Source organism: Protopterus annectens, chromosome 8.part0 (genome assembly GCF_019279795.1).
Source record: "Protopterus annectens isolate FY-2018-M chromosome 8.part0, PAN1.0, whole genome shotgun sequence".
Classification (NCBI taxonomy): Eukaryota; Metazoa; Chordata; order Ceratodontiformes; family Protopteridae; genus Protopterus; species Protopterus annectens.
In genome coordinates this window covers 1,665,669,701-1,665,690,891 of record NC_056741.1, presented here as the reverse complement: position 1 = coordinate 1,665,690,891, position 21,191 = coordinate 1,665,669,701, and the positions used below count along the sequence as shown (strand labels likewise).

At 37.9% G+C, this 21,191-nt stretch overlaps 1 protein-coding gene across 4 annotated transcripts in view; it reads right to left on the bottom strand.

The window, feature by feature from the left end:
- ROBO3 (roundabout guidance receptor 3) overlaps window positions 1-21,191 on the bottom strand; it is a 2,447,731-nt gene that overhangs the window by 1,051,016 nt on the left and 1,375,524 nt on the right. The window lies entirely within an intron of this gene.

The following is a 21,191-nucleotide window of genomic DNA, read 5'->3' as shown; positions in this document are numbered from 1 at the left end:
TGGCTCAATTCCAGATCAGATGAAAAGCTACCATAACCAAACAGCAGGTTGACCAGTTATGAGAATTAGCTAGCCCCACCTATCATGAAGCAGTGCTTGTATCACTTGTATCACACTGAGGAATAAGAAAGGGTTTGGGTTTATAATATCCACTAGACTAGTACCCACAAAGTTACTGGAAAGTTCCCAAAATTAGAACAATAAATTGCCACATTAAAATAACTGATAGAAAGAATTCTTTAAATTGAAAAAATATGTATCACTTATAAGCATATAACACTCAAAGGTGGTTATAACCAATAGAAGCAATTTAAAAAATGGAAGCAAAAAAGCAATGAGTTGAACAATGAAGGCATGTGAAAAATCAGAAATTAAAACCAAACAGAGATGTGAAAGAAAACTAAATTGGGGAAAGAATAAGACCTCAATGTAATGAGACTATTAAAGGCCTGGAGGAAGAGAGTGACAGAGTGGGCAAACAGAAAGGAGGACAGGAAAGGACAACCCAAAATCATTAGTGAGTGGATGCTTTAGGAAAGTGGTTGTACAAGAAAAACACAACAAACATCTAGTTATGCACATAAAGGCACCTACAAATAAGAAGTCTAAAGTTTTGAAAATGATGCACCAAAGTACAACCAGAATAATGCATTTCAGGTTGGCTGACAAAGGAGAATGTGTCAGTATTTATGTCTTGGTGATACTGAGATTCCTGAAAAAAAGTAGGAAAATAGGCAGACAAAACCAGTTTGCTTTCATGAGTAAAATCATCAAAACAGAAGACAACTTCCCTAGCCAGAGTAACATTCACTAAATGAAACTATACAACTCGCAGTATGTGCTGAAAAAGATCCGAGCGCTGCTGAAAAAAAACAAAGCATCTAAAATCAAGCCAAGATGCAATGAGCAGTAACCAAGGCGCATATTGTCCAGAAATATGTATATCATCCAGAACCAATGAAGGTGTTAAAATGGTCAAGTCCAGTTAGAATGGAAAAGAGTTGAAGTAGGACAAACCAGACTGAGAGTAAACCAGCTTCAGCCTATTATGTCATGGTGATTTTCTTTTGCCCCACCCACAAACAGTCATCAAAATGGTTACTTTCTCCTCCAATGCCTTTCAAATTCTCATTAACCTCATGCACCTATATAAAACCATTCTGTGTCCCTTATGCACCTATATAAAACCATTCTGTGTCCCTCATGCACCTATATAAAACCATTCTGTGTCCATTATGTACCTATATAAAACTATTCTGTGTCCCTCATGCACCTATATAAAACCGTTCTGTGTCCCTCATGCACCTATATAAAACCATTCTGTGTCCATTATGCACCTATATAAAACCATTCTGTGTCCCTCATGCACCTATATACAACCATTCTGTGGTTGTACCAATACCTACCAAGCCTTGTTTACAGCTAGTGTGCTTTCCACAGGTTATTTAATTAATTTTTGCACTCAGTAAAGCTTCCCACTATTTTTATCAAGATAGTTTGGTGGTTTAGATTTATAAACGTCCTGGTGTTATCCCTTTCACACATCCAGCTTTGGGGTAGGCTGCAGTCCCTAAAATCTCATACAAGACTAACCTACACTTCATAGGAACATATTCACTTCTTTTCCAAATCATCTGAAATAAACTTCTACTTCACTTATTATTTCGGGTACTTTATACCTTTCCATCTGATCACTGCAGAATTCTCAAATTACACTCCTCATTTTCAACACAGTATTGAATTTTGTAACAGATAAAATTGGTTTAACTAGAAAAACTTGATGCATTTAATTGTCTAATGAAGCCCTACATAACAAAGACAAAAGGTTTACATTTTTTGTCCATGTCAGCTTTTTGATTACAAATAAAATTGTTCATAAATGCCTTATTTTACATGGTGTTTGTGACTGCATTTTAGTGGTAGTAACAATTTTTCCAGCCACAATCTTTTCATGATTTTTCTGTTGTAAAAAAAAAAAAAAAAAAATCAGACACTTGTATGACTGAATGTCCTTTTCAATTTTGCCAGCAGTATATATAAATAAGCAGGGGTGTGGGGTGCAGGATGACCCCCCCCCCCTGCAAAAAAAATGAATTTTTAGTTTGCATATTTTCGATCACTTTAGATCAACTCTAAACTGATTACTCTTTGAACGTTCGATCATGTGAGCATGCAATATTTCATGAGACACACACGCATGTGTATATATATATATATATATATATATATATATATATATATATATATATAGATAGATAGATATAGATTAGATATAGATATAAATATAAATATAGATACATGTTAGTTATATATCTATGTATGGGTCCCTGTCAGTTGACAGAGTTATCAAAAACTGGAACTCCATATGGTAAAGAACATATGATCGAGTTTTTTAAACAACCTCAAATAACCACAAAAAGTGCAAGTGCCCAAAAGAAACAAATAAATGACAAACACCAAAGCTACACCAGGAGAGACCACAGGAGCAACAGGATTAGTGTATTCTTCCTTTAATCACCGCTTTCGTCCACAAGACTTCTTCAGAACAATACAAAACACTCACTGTAAAAAACTGTTTAAATACAGTCCTTTCAAACAACAAGCAATTAATTAACAAATAAAGCAAATTATATAATTAAGTAATGACATCTTCAAATCAAAACTTAAAGGAACATAACCATAATGTAGTAAGGTTATAAAAAAATTCAAATGTTTTGAATGGAGATCACAGTACAGCGAGGCCCGGGAAAAATGTACCCTTTTCCTCACTATAGCAGTAGTGGTGCTGCGGTAGCATTGTTGCCTCACAGTAAGACGTTGTCCCATTAGATTCTCAGCTAGAGCGTCTTCTGTGTGGAGGCATGCGTGAATGAGCGTGCCTTCGTTGAAGGTTGTGCGTCAGGGCTGGTAACTCGGCACGCAAAAATCCACTACCAAACATTAGCGGACCGGAGTTCCGCTGTGGCGACCCCTAACCGGGATAAGCCGAAAGACACATTAGTGTGATCTCAGAGTTGGTATATACATAATTTGCAAGCAGTGTGGGGGGGGGGCATGGGGGCTTGCCCCCCCCCCCCAACAAAAATGTAAAAAAGGTATTTTTTTTTGTTTTTGATGCTCCAGTTTTTGGAAATCTGATCGTACAATCTCTCTATTTTTTCTATTTTTTTCAAGTTTTTTACATAGACCCATAAATATATATCTATATGTATACAGTACACTCTCAGTTAAGTGGAATTCAAGCAACCGGTACTCTCAGAACTCAGGCAACCAGCAAATGAAAAAAAATCGAAGAAATACAGCACAATTTTAATGTGCTACACTTTGTTTTCCCCCTGCAGAAACATACCTTACGTTTTTAGAGTTTTAAAAAGGAAGATAGAAATAAAGTCCCTCTCTCCCCAGCCTGAGAACAAGTCCAACCAAACAAATAGTATAGGGTACAGTATTAGTCAGGCCTATTTTTAATAGTAACTATCAAGCAACCAGAAACTAGAGTTATCTGGCATCTACCAATCCCCATGGGTGCTGGTTAACAGAGTTTACTGTGGAGAGAGAGAGAGAGAGAGAGAGAGAGAGAGACAGATCGAGATATAGAGATGTATATAAATACATAAATAGCCATTGGTTTAAAACTTGATCTGCATGCTTATCCCTCATTTTTGCTTAGTTTTTATCCTAAATCAAAAGAACACTTCACAGTTGGTAATCTTTCTGTATTCTGACTCAAGAGTTTGAACACAGAAAGACTACCAACGAAGTGTTCTTTCAAGTTTGTGCAAAAACTAAGTGAAACCAAGGGATGAACATTCAGATCAAAAGGCTAAAACCACTGGTTACTTGTGTTCAGTTGTTACCCAATAGGTTTGAGACTATTTTAAATAAAAAGGTTTTAAATGTAAAATGAACTTAGAGGTAGTAAACATGTTTGTTGTAACATTTTTAGGAAGTTTTTAACTAACCTATGTATTTTATGTTTTTATAGATATTTAATAGAGTCAAAATGTCTCATATTGTTGGTCAAGAAGTTTAAAAACATTAATTAAGTCATTATGATGTCATAGTCATATGGTATAAAAGAAGGTGAATAGGATTGTTTTTTTGATTCTGATTAAATCCCTATGTAAAGGGAAGAAAGCGCTCAATCAACTAATTTTATTTGTTAATAAAGAGTCAGTGGTGAATTCTATCTCAGCAGTGTTTTTCTAATGTTAAAACAAGGAGGTATGTCGACCATGGCTTCCTAGGCAGACAGGAACTGAATCCCCTTTGAATGACATCAAAAACTAAGTCAATTATTGAAATCAATATTTTTTGTTTATACTGAGGCATCATTCTAGGTGAGGATAGTATGTTGCTCAAGGCTAGGGACATACCTACCTGGGGCATGTACTAAGAGAGCTCAGTCATGTCTCTCTTCATATATTCCACCAAAGTACATCTCAGGTAATTCACACCAACATGAACTATGACAGAGTCATAACGGTACTGTTGCTGAGATACCCGAGTGCATGTGTGATTTGGCAAATCCTGGCACAGGACAAGCAGCTGACTGTGACTTTCTCCTTGTCCAACATGACTATTGAGTCTCCAATGACAGGAAAGCTTGGTTTTTGAGTGTTACACTTTATGGGCTTGGTGAGTGAGACACTGGTATTGCTGTGTGTCATGGGTGCTGTGGAGACTGTGTTAGCTGTAGTAGACTTGTGTTTTGGAGGTCTCTGCTGTTTCAATAAGTTTTCTGATAGAACCTCTCTGTATGTGGATTTACATGTTTGATCTGTACTTTGTGTGGGAGTAGTGGTACTATGTGAATATGTAGTAGTGGGTGAGTTGATGACCTTTGCCACATTACTGTTCTGAGTGACAGAGAGCATGGATTCTAGATTCTTGTTGTAAATACATCTCTTGCACTCTGTACTAGATTGTGTTATTAGTAGAGGGTTGTCTGTTTACATGAGGCAATTGCTACACTGCCTCAAGATACCCAAGCCAACAAGGTTGGCAGGAGAAACAAGGGTAGTCCAGCTGTCCAAAATGCTGGGTTGAAGACTGTTGTCACTAGGGGTGACTTTTCAGAAATGATCACGGAGGAGCTTGGCGAATGGATATTTCTGTCTGTGTTTTAAGAGAAAATTTGTTGAATTTAACTGTCTGGCTTTAGCTCACAATTGTGTGGCAGTGCACGGTGCTGTGCTATAAAACAGTGAAAAAATACCAGTAATACTCAAACAGTGGAAATAACAAAAACGCTTGCTAAACAGTGAATTTTATTTTACAGGCGCAGTGCAGCATGCAATTGCAGTATAAAAGTGTAGTTTAGTACGCAGTAAACAAGTACAGTATAAAAGTAGGTGGCAGGCAATGAAAAAGTGTAGTAAATAGTATAAATGAGCAAAAAAATGGGCAACTTATGCTTTTTTGGAAATCCAGAAGCCTCTAGTCGTCTGGTATCTCAGCTCATAGTTGTGCTTGGTAACCCACCTCAGCTCAGTACAAACAAGCAGAAACCTGCTCAGATGCAGGGGTTAAATACCAGAACTTAAAACTTGAAATAAAATTCTAACAAAATTCAAAAGGATCAATGAGGATGCTTATTCCAAGCGCTAGACCAGCCTCCCTGTATCAGTCAGGTCCCAATCAACACAATTCTCTCACGAAAGTGCAGACAGGCCCCTTCCAATCCAAGACGGCCTAGAAAACGTGCTCAGAACAAACAAACTACAACAAATAGCTCCAGAAGCTGCAGGCCTGGATCTGGACTATACTACAGCTACCCTAGTTTCAGCGGGAAACACTAGAGAATGTTTAACACAGCAGAAAACAGCAGTGAGACTATAGGTCTTGTGCTGTTGGCTGTGTTTGGTTTAATTATTATTTGTGACTCTCTAGCTATAAAGACTAGTCTTCTTCTTCTCCTCCTTTTGGCTGCTCCTGTTAGGGGTCACCACAGCAGATCAGTCAGCAGAACAAGTGGCAGTAGAGCTTTACAGTGTCAAGTGGCAGTAGAGCTTTACATTGTCGAGTGGCAATAGAGTTTTACAGTGTCAAGTTGCCACCCCGGCACCCAAACGTCCTGAGGAGGTACACACACACACACACACACACACACACACACACACACACACACACACACACACACACACACACACCTAGGGCCAGTTTAGAATGTCCAATCCACCTGCAGCAGGTCTTGGGAATGTGTGAGGAAATCAGAGTTACTACATGATCACAGGGAGAACATGCAGACTCTGCACAGAAGATACCCCAGCCGAGAATTGTACCAGAGAACCTCTTGCTGTGAGGTCACAATGGCAACTGCTACAGCTCTGTGCCACCCAGCTATAAAGACTACTCTGCTTGTGTTTTTCAACTGTTAAATGCTGTTCATCACCACTGTAACATTGTGTATACAACTTTAATAATCCACTTGTATGCATGTGCTTAATTGTATGAGTAAATCTCAATATTATAATTGATAAACTACACTTGTGCAAAAGTACCGTGTTACTTTAGTTAGTAACTTTCACTGAAAAGTAACTAGTAATAGTAACTTACTACTTTTGTAAGTAACTGACACAGCACTGTCTGTAGTGCAAGGAGCTTTATCTACTTCATATACTGACAGTTACAGAAACAAAAAGTGTAGGAAAACAAAAATTTTACCTGCTATGAAAACCAAGCGTTTAGCACTGCCATACAGACAGCAGCATACTTCTCAAATTCTTTGCCAAAAAATTCTGGCCTAATGGATGAGAAAAGGATCAAAACCAGGGACAGTTTATAAACACTGTCCTAATTCACTTAAAAAAATTAATGAAATAGGTTTTGCAGCAACATGCATTTTCTGAATAAGAAGAATTATGAAACTCTACAAGGGGTGGTACAATGGGCAGATTACAATCCTTGGAGATGTTTGAAGGGACAAGGCAAAAATGTGAGATAAAATGAGGGAGAGTTAAGAGAAAACAGGCAGAAATAAAGTACCCCCGTAGAAGAAGGGAAAAAAAGCTGCTGGACACTTGTGGCAAGGTGAGGTTCTAACAGCTTTTAAAGGCCATTTTACATTCTGTCACGGTTCTTTCCCAACCATTACTATTTCTAATGGAAAACCTGATAAAGCATTCATACTTGTTGTTTTCAAATAGTTTCACACTAGGGAAACAATTAATAAGTTTACGCTTTCCCAATATCCAAGCAAGTAATCAGGTACTAAGCACAATACATTTATTTAAATATCACGTGCGATGGTAGTACTTACCATTGCAACATCATATGGAGTTGCTGCCCTCACAGATTGGCAATTCTGTGGCAAGAAACAGAAGATTCAGAAAGAATATATTTAGTTTAAATATCCCTTGAAATCAAGGGTATCCCTTGGAAGTTTCTAAATGTCTGTGTGCTCCCATGTCATCTGATGTAATATTTTATGAATATATGAAGTTGTATAGCTGCATTCATTAAATATTTTTGTCTGAATGCCCTTGCTGCCACATTGCATTTTCTGATGCCCCCAATCATAAGAAGCAAACATGCTCAGAAAAAAATTAAAAAAGACATATCGATTTCCCTATTACACCCATCTCCCTTACAAGCTATAATAGGGAAATACACATGTCCAAGTGAATCTAAAGTAATCTTTGCACTTGTGCTTTAATAAGTGAAGCAGATATGGGAAAACTTTCACCCTGAACTGGATGCTAAAAAGATCGTTCATCATAGCCACACACCCAGAAGTGTCAGAGAGTAGACAGGTGATGGCAGAGAACGTCACAAGTTGCATTTTCATATAAAATCAGTATTTTATGTGAAGAGAGAATCAGAAGAGCCACTTACCACCAGTGAACCTACCACCAGTAAGCTGGTTGAAATGGAATGCAGAAAATGCCTTCATTTTCATCACTGCACGCATGATCTTTAAATGTATGGGAAGCATATAAATATGTTAACACCATCATGTGTATACAAGTGTGACGAATGCACCTTTAAGTACACCCTGTGTTTGAAAAATTGACAGCTTACGGTAAAAAGGTAATTGAATTAGCTAGTAATAAGGAGTCACTTACCAATTTATTGTTTGTATAAAAGGAAGTAAACTAGAAAGCTAGGATCAGGAAATAAGTTCCACATATGAAGGTTCAGTTTGAGTTCATGTCATTATGACCTGGGACTAAACTCAGATGAAGATTTCTTTAGCCGTTGCTGAACCTGAGGAGACAGTCTGGATCTTTAGTTGTTGCTGAACCTGAGGAGATGGCCTGGATCTTTAGTTGTTGCTGAACCAGAGGAGATGGCCTGGATCTTTAGTTGTTGCTGAACCAGAGGAGACGGCCTGGATCTTTAGTTGTTGCTGAACCAAGGAGACCGCCTGAATCTTTAGTTGTTACTGAACCTGAGGAGACAGCCTGAATCTTTAGTTGTTTCTGAACCTAAGGAGATGGCCTGGATCTTTAGTTGTTGCTGAACCTGAAGAGATGGCCTGCGTCTTTAGTTGTTGCTGAACCTAAGGAGATATCCTGGATCTTTAGTTGTTGTTGAACCTGAGGAGATGGCCCTGATCTTTAGTTGTTGCTGAACCTGAGGAGATGGCCCTGATCTTTAGTTGCTACTGAACCTGAGGAGATGGCCTGGATCTTTAGTTGTTGCTGAACCTTAGGAGACAGCCTGAATCTTTAGTTGTTGCTGAACCTAAGGAGATGGCCTGGATCTTTAGTTGTTGCTGAACCTAAGGAGACAGCCTGAATCTTTAGTTGTTTTTGAACCTAAGGAGATGGCCTGAATCTTTAGTTGTTGCTGAACCTGAGGAGATGGCCTGGATCTTTAGTTGTTGCTGAACTTGAGGAAATGACCTGGATCTTTATTTGTTTCTGAACCTGAGGAGATGGCCCGGAAGAACCTGCAACAGTGACTTGTTATTAAAACTACTTACTGGAGGAACTACATAGAGGATTATAGTGGAGATAACCCAAAGGTAGTATTTCATTTGTTTGCTGACAGCCAAGTGACGCGTGATTTTTGCAATTTTTTTCCTGAGGATCTTTACAAAAAAACCTGCATTTCAATATAATTTCTGCCTCCTGTGTGTGTGTCTTTTGGCTTTTCCCGGTTAGGGGTCACCACAGCAGAACTCCGGTCCGCTAATGATTGGCAGTAGCGTTTTACAACCTTCAACGAAGGAACGCCCATTCACACATGTCGTCACACAGTAGACGCTCTAACTGAGAATCGAATGGGCAACGTCTAACTGTGAGGCGACAAGTACATTTCAGATTTTCAGAATGTATATACGTACTATAGATACAGTATATTCAGCATGCATTACAATGTTACTACCTTATGAATGCACTTAACATATTTTAAAACATCCCTGCCAGAGATGTTTAGGGATTTCTTCTTGTTTTGTGTAATCTCATAACACAAGTTCTGTAATGTAATACTTGCTTATCGAGCACTTCAAAAAATCCCTTGTAAAATATTAATTAAAATGTCAATAAAGAAGCTCAGCAGAAAAATTAGTATTTAAAAAAAAATCTGACTTACAACAATACAGTTTAGCCAAATGTAAAGCATAAATTATTGTTTACTTTTTTAAGAATTTAACCTTTCTCTCCTTTCTTAAACTTTTTCAAGAAATGACATCCCACTTAGTAAGGTCAGGGCATCCTGTAAGTTAGGAAATGCTAAGGGAAATGCAGATTTGCAAACTGACTTGTGAATTTAAACTGTTCTTCACTAATGACCCTCCATCTGACAAGCACTGGATGCAGGCAGACAAGCAGGAACAACTCTAATTAGCACAAGAAATCACAACCTCAACCTCTTAGCACAAGAAATCTGGACAAAGGCAAAAATAATGGGAGGACACAGGCCCACAAATTGGGACAAATTTTAAATACTGCTCTTATAAACTTAGAAAATTGCTAGAATAACTGTTTTGAATTGGCATGCAGTTTCTGAAAAGCATGAGGTCTGAAACTCAAATGTCTGGCATAATTTACTGAATTCAACCCTCAATGATTTTCAAGAAAACCACACATTTTATGAAGAACAGACCTAAAGTATGAGGGAAAAAAATCTGCAAAAACCTGAATAGTTGAGAAGTATGAGTAGGGATAATGGTGGTCTTTCATGCTGTTTACCCCCTTGTCTATCTAGGTTTTCTCTGGCTGAGAAATCTTACTTAACATTCTTCTTCTTTCGGCTTTTCCCGGTTAGGGGTCGCCGCAGCGGATCACCTGTCCACTCATGATTGGCAGTGGGGTTTTACAGTGTCGAGTTGCCAGCCCGGCACCCAACCTTCCACAGAAGGCACACACACGCATGCACTCATGCCTACGGCCAATTTTAGTGTGTCCAATCCACCTACAGCATGTCTTTGAGATGTGGGAGGAAACCGGAGCACCTGGAGGAAACCTATGCGACCACAGGGAGGACATGCAGACTCTGCACAGAAGGCATTAGGTTGCTAAAATACAATCAGTAAATTACTCACCCTAGAAAATGTTTTTTGTAAGACAGGTGTGTGAGGCTAAGCTGGCAGCCTGCTGAGGCATTCTGAACTGCAAGCAATGATGTTTTGCAGTACACCACATTTTGCCTGTCAGCAAACTAAAATCTTACAAAAGTGATAGATTTCTGCTGGGAAATACTATAAATACATTTTAGAATGGCAGTCCTTTGGGACTCATTCCTTTGTTATACACAAGTAATTTAAAAGCTATCGTATGTTAGTAATGGATTACTTTTGAGGAATGCATTAAGTAAATACGTAATTGATCACACATTCAAAAAATCAGTTACCTTATTGATTACCCAATCAATATGCAACTGATTAAGTTTTCTGAAAGCATACTCTGGTAAAGATTATCTTTTCACTTCAGCACCCCTGAATTTATTTGTTTGTTTATTTATTCATTAATTTATTTTTGAGAAGTAAATGGTTCACTGTTCTTTGATAATCTCTTCCAAGGAACAGCCTGGAGACAGATAACATGGATTGGTTTTACTTAAAGGGAGGAGAGGTCTTCATGACATGAAAGATGTATCATTTACTTCTGAGCCTGGAACAACTTATATACACGTTAACTAGAAATTAATGTTTTACACAGTATGAAAAATTATGAATAAGAAATTAAAATTGCACTATTTTGCAGATGAAGAAGAAAATGCTTAAAACACGACAAATGTCACGAACAAAATAATGTCAGTAAAATAATTCTGATGGTTAGCAGTAATGCTGAATATTGCCATTCTAAACAAATGCAAAGCTAATGTGCAGGACACAGGGGACACTATGGAAAAGGGGAAGAATGACAAAAAATATGTCAAGTGAATCCGTCTCTGGAGTCAATTTGTGTTAGAAATAAAATGGAAATCAGAAATAATTCTTTACTGATCAGTACAGAGATTAGCACAAAAAGAGCAGTGAGACAGGAAGGGGCGTGTCTTACTGTTCAGTCTGTTACAGACTGGTCTTCATAGGTGTATACTAGGTTAATGACCACCAGGGCCCTTATTCACCTAGCAGTGCAATCCAAATGGAACCCACAAATTTCATTTATGTAAGTGGTGATTTACTGACTACCTCTGTCCATCAGAGATATAGGAGCCACACCATACCTCTCAACCTCTTAGAACAAGAAATCTGGACACAGCCATAAATAATGGGGGGACAAAGGCCCAAAAATAGGGGCAATTTTAAATACTGCTCTTACAAACAGAAAGTAGATACAATAACTGATTTTGCATTAGCATGCATTTTTTTGAAGGGAATGAAGTCTGAAATTCAAATGCTTGTCATTATTTTCTGACTTCAATTCTTAATGCTTTGTCAGTGATTTACCAGAAAACAAAAATTTTATGAGGACCATACCAAAAATGTGAACCAAAAATCTGGACATTCTGCAAAAATCTGTAAGTTGAGAGATATGAGCCACACCTGGGTAGATTTCTGATTACTCGTCCATTGATCCAAGTTGCGTTTAAATAGAACTAGGGAGGAACTCTGATTCACATGAATGAGGAGCCTATTCCAGAGAATGGGAACTCTCTGAGAAATGTGTCTGTCTATCAAACAGGTCCTATTAAATTGGCAAGAAAAATTTAGGTCTTTTAATCTAGTAGTTCTGATGTGGCATGTTTTGAGACATTCAAAAGGTTCATAAAAAAATGGCACATATACATATAGTGATATTTGTAAATGGAATACAAGCAAATATCACATCACCTACGTTATACACATCTTGCAAAAAAATCATTAGTATATTTTTTGCTCTTTATACTTGGTGTATGCATAACTAATCAGACACTTTGGATTTAATGATTTAAAATGGGTGTACGTCTGTTTGTACACATACACACACTGCTAAAACAAACTGTGTGGATAAAGCTGACTGTACAAAAATATATCTATAAATCAATAGTATTATTAAAACATCAGATGCAGAGGCAGGTGTTTTTAGTGATGTGGATGGGTCACATTATCACTAAGATAGTAAGCTGTGCATCCATTGTATGGTCATCAGTAAGATCAACAGATAGAACTTTGTGAACAAGTAAACTGAGATTGTCATTTTATACTAAACATTAGGACAGACAGACCAAATGACCTTCAGTAACAACAGTTAAGTGTCTGTGGTACCATGGTCACAATGTGGTAAAACAGAAATATTCTACTGCTGCAGTCCACTGTTTTTGTAAAAGAATTAATAATCTGAGCATTTACAAATGCTTCTACAATAAATTTCCCTTCCAGTTTTAGCTGAAGCCTATCACAAGCACAAGTATAACAAAAGCCATTTCATTTGCTGACTATGTGACATTATGCTGGCAAAATGGGCTAGTACCTTACACCTATGCTGATTTGGTTTCTTAGTTTAGAATAGTTTCCTAACATTTTAGTAAAAGCTCTCTGTCACATGCATCTCAACTCTTCAGAATTTTACAGATGGTCTAGATTTTTGCCTCATATTTTTGGTGTGTGCTAAAATAGTTGCTTTTCTGGCAAATCACTGAGGATTGAAGTAATTAAACAATGGTACACATTTCAGTTTCAGGATTCATACCATTCAGATTATGCATGCTAATGCAAAACCTGTTCTGATTTTCTAACAAAAATATTTGAAATTTATTCCTGATTTTGGGCCTCTGCTCTTCTGTTATTTTTGGCTCTGTCCCTAATTCTTGTGCCAACAGCTTGAGAGGTTTGCTCTGCGGGTAGTATCTAGGTTAAAGCTGACAGCTGCTGCACTACTTCTGAATGATGTGGGATTATAACCCTATGAAAAAAAGGGACTATATTATATGAGCGAAAGTTCAAAAGAATGAATGCTCAAACATCGAAAAAGCACAAACATCAAACTTTATATTGTGGGAGGCTGCCCCCCCCCCCGCTAAATATATATTCCAACTCCGAGGTCGCACTACAATGAGGAAAGGGCAAATATTCCTATCCTCACTCTACTGCGACCCCAGAAAAAGCATTTCGATGTCTGGCATTTTTGATCATAAGAGCGTTCGTTCTTTTGAACTTTCACTCTTATGATATAGTAATTCTTTACCTCTGAATTTCCTGGTCTCTTCCTCCCCACAGACTTGTATATCTATCCTAAATATTGTGTACTTACCTGGCATAGCATCCCCCAGTATAAGAAGAGCCTCCCTTCTTTAGGAAAGGATTCATCATGTTATATATGTTTATGTGATACCAGCTGAGGAGACAATCATCTTTAGAAAACAAATTAGAAAAACAAGTAAAGGTTTATTTCACACTTTTGTTAAAAACCAAAAACTGCACACAGATAATACAGGCTGTCTGAGGATGTGCTATATTTAAAGTCTAACCTGGGCATCTTATCTGTCTGGTGCAGGAAATGTGAAAGCTGAGTCACTTAACTGGGCTTCATACATGGATCCTCTTCATGAATAATAAACCACAAAAAGCATAAAGTAGCAATACATTGAAGGGGTCGGTGCCTAACACTAACCTGGTGCCTAACATTAACAATCATCTTATGCATAATTCCATAAATACAATCTTAAGCCATCTTAGCTACTTCTTTGTAATTTCCCGTTGTGCAATACTGCTTTTATTTAATTATTGAACTCTACTGTATGACTATAACATTTTATGCAACTATGACATATCAAATTGAAAATGTATTTAATTATGCTACTTGTATGTTTTAATGTAATTTGTGTGGAGTTTTTCTCCACGGGCCTCCATTGAAAATGGGTACCTTACCCAGTGTACTTTCCCGGTTAACAAATGTCAATAAATAAATAAATAACACCCACAGATATGAATGCAGTGAGACAGGAAGTAGCAATGCACACACAACTATATGTGATCCATCATTGTGTCTGTACCTGCTGCCCTGCTTAACATGAAATACTAAATGGGGATTCATGCGAGTTCCTCTGGCATACTCCACAGAGCAATATATCACCATCTACCCCAACCAGGAGCAGGTCATCACATATATAACTAGGACCCGTTTCTAGTACAGAGGCTGATTCAGGCTTTAGGCAGCACAGGCGTACACTGTGCTGACTGGTACATTTGCAATGGAGGCCGGGATTGACAGGTTTACATTTCCCTGCTAGTAACTTCATATTGTTATGTATCTGTACCCAACAGTGATTTTTACATCATCACTGCTTCGTATAGTGTTGGTCACCTTGAATGCACCACAGTTTCCCATGTCTGCAATACTGCTAATTAAATAATAATGCATCAGCCCAGCTATGCTCTTTACATCCTCTGCACCTGTACAGAATATTTTTTAAATGTAATGCCAATTTTAAAGGCTTGGGAAAACAAATGGCCAGTCTTCTTAAAGGTTCTTAAAGCATGAACACTTTTTAGACAGGAATTTTAAATCAACATTTCTGTAATGCATTAAGTAAACACTAAAAAAGACGGTTACAAAAGATTACTAAAATGCAATGTTTTAAATTAGAACTTTGTAGTCTAAAGCAACTACAACATATGTAAATGTTTCTGAATACATGCCATAGCACTATCTTGTCACAAAGGCTGGAATTTAAGTTTTGTACCAGATGTGAAAAACAGGAAATTAAACACTTCACAAGGAAGTGACAAGTCAAGGTTATTATCATGACACAAAAATTAAATTCTTCATTTGATCATCTGATTAGAAAATAACTTTCAGAGACATATTACTTGGTAATGTCTGAGGTTTCCCCCTCACTAAATCTCTACAGATTTGCCAACTATGACAGATTTTCTGATCTTTTCCAATAATTTCACTACCTGCATAATAAGTTATACATCATGATAGATACTGTGTAAATTAAAATGCTTTTCCCAAAAATACTGTGTGTGCAGAAAAGAAAAATATGCAAGGCTGAACAGCAAGTTTTCAAAACAATATAGCTTGCTTTGCAAGAACAGTTAGCTGCTGCTATATTAGAAATGTCTAGCATAGATATTAATAACATATAGCTGTGGGCTTATGGCGTCCTGTTTATAAAATAAGGAAGTATCATTGTTTTTATATTACAGAGATTGCTTCAACTAAAATAACATGAACTTTTGCATATTAGCAACAGAAAAGGACAGTTGCATCACAGGGACTTTCCATATATCAAAAATAACAGTGTTTAAAGTATATAAAGTACACAATGCTTGCTTTTCATTCAGTGACGTTTTTACTGAGCGTGCATCAGTATCATCATCTGTCTAGCTGTGTTATAATAAGAATTAGAAATAGCTCTGAAAGAATGAACTGTTTGGCAAGAATTTGTTCTGAGACAAAGTATAACAGATACAGTAGTACGGAGTTTGTCTGGTCAATTTTGGACATTTTACACATCATATTTAGCTCACAAACTAATTCCTCTCATTTCTCAGAATAATTATTCAATACCTGACTGAAATATTTCTATATTCCTTTACAGACAACCTCATCAAAAAAGCCTGCTCCATCCAACTACTACCTTCTCTATGAAAAATATTCTTTATATTTCCCTTAATTCATTATCTTTTGTTCCTGTATATCACTTTTGAAAACAGAATTATATAGAAAGTCTGTGTTTGCACACTACTTCTCCAAAACTCGTGTCATCGTAAAAATCACAATACACAAGTCTGTACAGTTTCTGCCTACAGCATCTCGCAAACAGTGTGAGATGTTTAACAAACCGACATTAAGTTAAAATCCCATGAAACATACAAAACATGCTTTTCCATCTGTGGTCCTCACTTAGCACTTTGTGTATGATACCACCTAACACAGATTGATGTGCTAATGCAGACTGACAGACTATGAATCATTCATCATGCATGCATCTTGCTGTGCTGTTACTATGGCTCCCTCATCCTGAGAAGTTGAGCACTACAGCTTTCACTGCTAAAAACATTTCTTTTGACAACTTTGAGAGTTATCTAAACTGATTTTTCATGTTGCTGATGTTAAAAAAAATCACCAAACAAGAGACTCCCATACATCCTACATATCTTTTAAGAATAACCATTAAGTTAGTATGAAACACTAACCATAAACTTAAGCTCATAAGTAAACCTAACCCTCACCTTAATGATAACCAAAACATCATTACTAACAGCACCTCTACAGAACTACACTGACCACGTGAAGCCAAACAGCATTTCCTTCAAAGTAACATTTCATTCAAACGCGAAATTCAGATGAATTAAATTCATCTGAAATATCTAGAACAAACTGCCTAAGAAAAGGTAGTTAGAGCCGAATGGTCATTTAAACAAAAATGGCAGCTCAATCATTTCTGTTGTGCCTTTTCTAGAAGCTTCCATTCAAGGACTTGGGTAGAATTTAGTGTTTATTTTCTTACCACATTTTCAGCATGTATTTTTGAGGATAGACAGAGGTTCATAGGTGTTTACTAGGATAATGACCACAAGGGCCTTTTTAAGCCTAGCCATACATCCAAAATATCTGACAAGTTCTCATACTCTTGAAGGTGAGTTATGGATCTCAAAAAATATTTAAATATAAATTGCAAATTAAACCTCTAGATAAAATTATCAAATAACAGAATAAGAGAGTACAGAATTAAGATGTAAAGGTACTACTACTGTGAGAAGTGATCTTGACAAAATTCCCATTGCCAAGAAATATTCAGAATAAAGTCTGAACCACATTCTATATAGCACACATTTATTGTTTTTCTGTTTTTATTTTATTTGTCCTTTGGACTTCAGCTTCACTGTTGACCAGCTTAAAATAAGTTGTAACTGTTGGTCACAGGTAATGCATTTATCTCCCCTTTGGGGAAGATATCCGTGAACCAGTTTTCTGTAAAAAATAACACATTTGGTATCACAAACCCATGTTTCTTTTCTGCTTTGTTCTCATTAAGATATTTTCTTATTAAAAGTTTGCCCCACAATGCACTATTTTCATAGTCCTTACTCCCAATCTACCAATGGGATATGACTCCAGCACAGTTTTTCAGGCTAGTTCCTGTGCAGCTCTTCCTTCCTATCCTATCTGCCAGGGTCGTTCCCAGGCACCTGATAGCTGTTTGATACAAATGCATACTACCATGCTTCATAGTGCTCATGTCCCCTACAATGCATCAACAGTGAGATGAGAACCAAAAGGAGGCTGAAATGCAGAAGTGGAGTCACATGCAGGAAACAGTAGCTGGCTTCACACCATGTAGGTCACAGCAGCCTCTGCATTACAGTATTACATCTGGAGCTAATGCAACATTATAGATAGGTAGGAACAGCTCAGAAATAGGCAGCTGCAGTCCTAGCAGCAAAGACAGAGGGAATTCAGGGTGCATACCCTGGATGGCAGGCAGGTTCAGATAATATTACAGTTAATATACAAATAGGGAGTCTGCAGACAACATAGTAAAACATGTTACTTAGAAGTGATGAACAACAATACAAGACTGGAGCAGGTAGTCTAAGAGACGTATTTCTTTCACACAACAGATCTCTAGCAGAAGGGATGGAGGAAGATTCAATTTAAAATAGGTACAGGGAAGTCTACATTCAAAAACCGTAAAGGATGAGACAGTACAGGATTTATGAGGCTTACAGATGGAAAAGAAAAAAAGCAGACCAAACAGCCTAGCAGTTGCTATGTGCTGCCTTTAGAGGCCATGTGTAAAATGAAACAGATGGCTGACTGGCACGTTATTTAGGTGCCGCCCACAACATTTAATAAGTAACTCCTTCCGTCCGCTACCCAGTTTTTCTAAGGGAGGGAAAAGTGTGTGGATTGAGTAGGGAGCATAGATGCCTCATGCTTCTTCCTTATTTACATATTTATTTTAAAGGGATGTTGAAGCCTCTCAGCCTAAAAAAATCATGATTACTACTACAAACCTGTTACTGAAAGTGCTTCTGCAGAAATGCCGCCTGCCATATTAAGGAACAAGGTTTCTCCCCATACAGTTTATTGAAATGCACTCTTAGTTTTTATTCAGTCTTTTTATGAGTTTTCTGCTATTAATTTGTGTAAACAGAAAAGAGTACACATCTGAAAGAAATTCCAACAATGAAATATATTACCTTGTTGCCATTTGTATAACTTTTAAGTCTAAGTTTCCTCTTCTTTTTCACTAATGAATAATACAGGATTTTTTTTTAAACTTGTACATTGCCAGTAATGTAAAGTAGTTATTTATTTGTACATGTTTACCAGGGCAGTGCACTGAGAAATATTGACCAGTTTCAGGCTTAGTCCGGGTCTAATACAAAACATTTCATAAACAAATACTACAGAAATGTGAGCAATAACAGAGTAGTTTAAACTAATTACTTAGAAAATCTGTGTATATACATCCCAGTGAACAAGCACAATGCAATACGCAATCAAGCAGTAAAATTCAATATATACAATAGTTTCTAAAGTTAGCCCGGCAAGCCAGCACGTAAAAATCTACTGCCAATCATTAGCGGACTGGAATTCCGCTGTGGCGACCCCTAACCGGGAAAAGCCGAAATAGAACAACAACAATAGTTTCTAAAGTAGGCCAATCTTCAGTAAACCTTGAGAAAGTAGAAAAGACTAGGAAAGGAGAGAAGTGCGATGTCTTGTGTTGAAGCACGAGCATTTGGCTTGGATAAAGTGCTTTTTCAGCTGCATTCTGAATTTGGTATACGTGCTAATTTCCTTAATGGTGATTGAGAGATCTTGACAAAGAGTAGGTGCATGACAGTAGAAAAAGTACAGTTGTGTACACTTACCATAAATATAGATGTTCGAGTGTATTCACTGTTGCAGTCATTACATTTGGGTAATCCTGCTGGCAGGTTGCCCTCAGTCGGCCTGAATTCCAAAGTCCTGGGTCCTGCGTCGGCTGCTGTTGCCCCTTCCCTAACGTCAGGTTGTCAGGGGTATAAAAGATGCGGCCAACGCCATTTTCTTTAGTTTTCTTGCCCCAGATGTCAGCTGCCCCCTAAAAGGGTAGCCAAAATTATATATATATATATATATATATATATATATATATATATATATATATATATACATATATAAATACATGCACCAATATACACTTTACCTTCATCTACAAGCAAATACACCACATAGGTTGCATAAATCAGAGAAGGAAGGATAGGTTCTATCAGAAGAAAGGGGGGATGGCTGGTGGGTAACCTGGACTGCAACAGTGAATATACTCAAACATCTACATTCATGGTAAGTGTACACAACTGTACTATGTTCTTCATGTTTCACTGTTGCAGTCATTACATTTGGGTAGAGTCCCAAAGCTATGGATGGGAGGCTGGAGCTAAACAGCATTAGGAGCGGCTATGAGGCCCTGCAGAACTGCAGTGGCAAAGCCTGCCCTGGATTTAGAGTAGAGTGGCAGATGATAGTGCTTTGTAAAGGTGTGCACTGAACTCCAGCCTCTAAAATGTCCTTGGTTGGTACTCCCCTGAGAAAGGCTGCTGAAGTGGCTGCAGCTCTAGCTGAATGTGGCCTAATGCCCTTAGGCACTGGCTTGCCATGGTGTAAGTAGCAGAAACAAATGCAGTGGCCTATCCACTTTGAAATAGTTTGCTTTGAGACAGCCTTTTCTTGTGATCCTGCAGCATATGCCACTAGCAATTGTTCTGTCTTTCTGAAAACTCTGGTTCTGTCCAAGTAGAATTTAAGCTGTATGTGTACGTCCAAAGAGTGCAGAATTCTCTCCCACTTGTTCTGTGGATTTGGACAAAAAGTTGGCAGATGAATAGTTTGGTCAAGAGCCACACTGGACACCACCCTTAGGCATAAATGCTGGGTTTGTCCTCAGAGAGACCCTGTCTGGGTAAAAAATGATAAAACACAGCCATGAGTGTCTGTAGCTCTGAAACCCGTCTTGCAGAATAATTGCAATCTCCAGTCCCTATCACGAATGGGGAAGAAGTTATTGCTAGGAGCAGAGCTGTTTTCCAAGATAAAAACTTTATATCAGCAGTAGCAGCTGGCTCAAAAGGAGGCAGGGTGAGTTTTTCCAAGACATAGTTGAGGCCCCATGCAGGCATTGGTGATCTCCTTGGGGGCCTTAAATTTTTGGCTCCTCTGAGGTACTGTTTTAATAAGGGATGAGAAAAGATTGGTGGCTCCATATTGTAGTGAGCCAAAATGGCAGAGGCATGAATTTTAATAGATAAAAATGATAGGCTTTTGTCCAGCATCTCAGTTAAGTATTGCAAAATCTGAGGAATATTTGGCACAGCTGTATCAGTTCCTTGTGCCTGGTTCCAAGCACAGAATCTCTTCCATTTTCCAGCATAAGTTTTTCTAGTACTAGGCCTTCTGGCCTCCAAAATGACATCCATCACAGCTTTACTGAGAGGTGTGTTTTGTATGACTACATTATCCGCCATGCTGCAAGGTTTAAAGTCCTGAGTTGGCTGTGCAGGATCTGATTGTTTTGCTGGGACAGTAGATGAGGTATTTGAGGTAAGGTCCAAACTGGGCATTGAGACAAGTTCTTTAGGATTGGAAACCAGTACTGGCGGGGCCAGTCTGGGGCAATCAGTATCATTTCTGGCTTCTCCTGTCTGAACTTTAGGAGTACCTTGGGGAGGAGAGGCAGTGGGGGAAAGGCATATACTGATAGGTTTTTCCAGCTGAAGGATAGGGTGTCCATTTTCCATGCTTGTCTGTGATAAGTCCTTGTGCAGAATATTTTTAGTTCATAGTTGTGAGGGGAGACAAATAGATCTATGTCCGGGC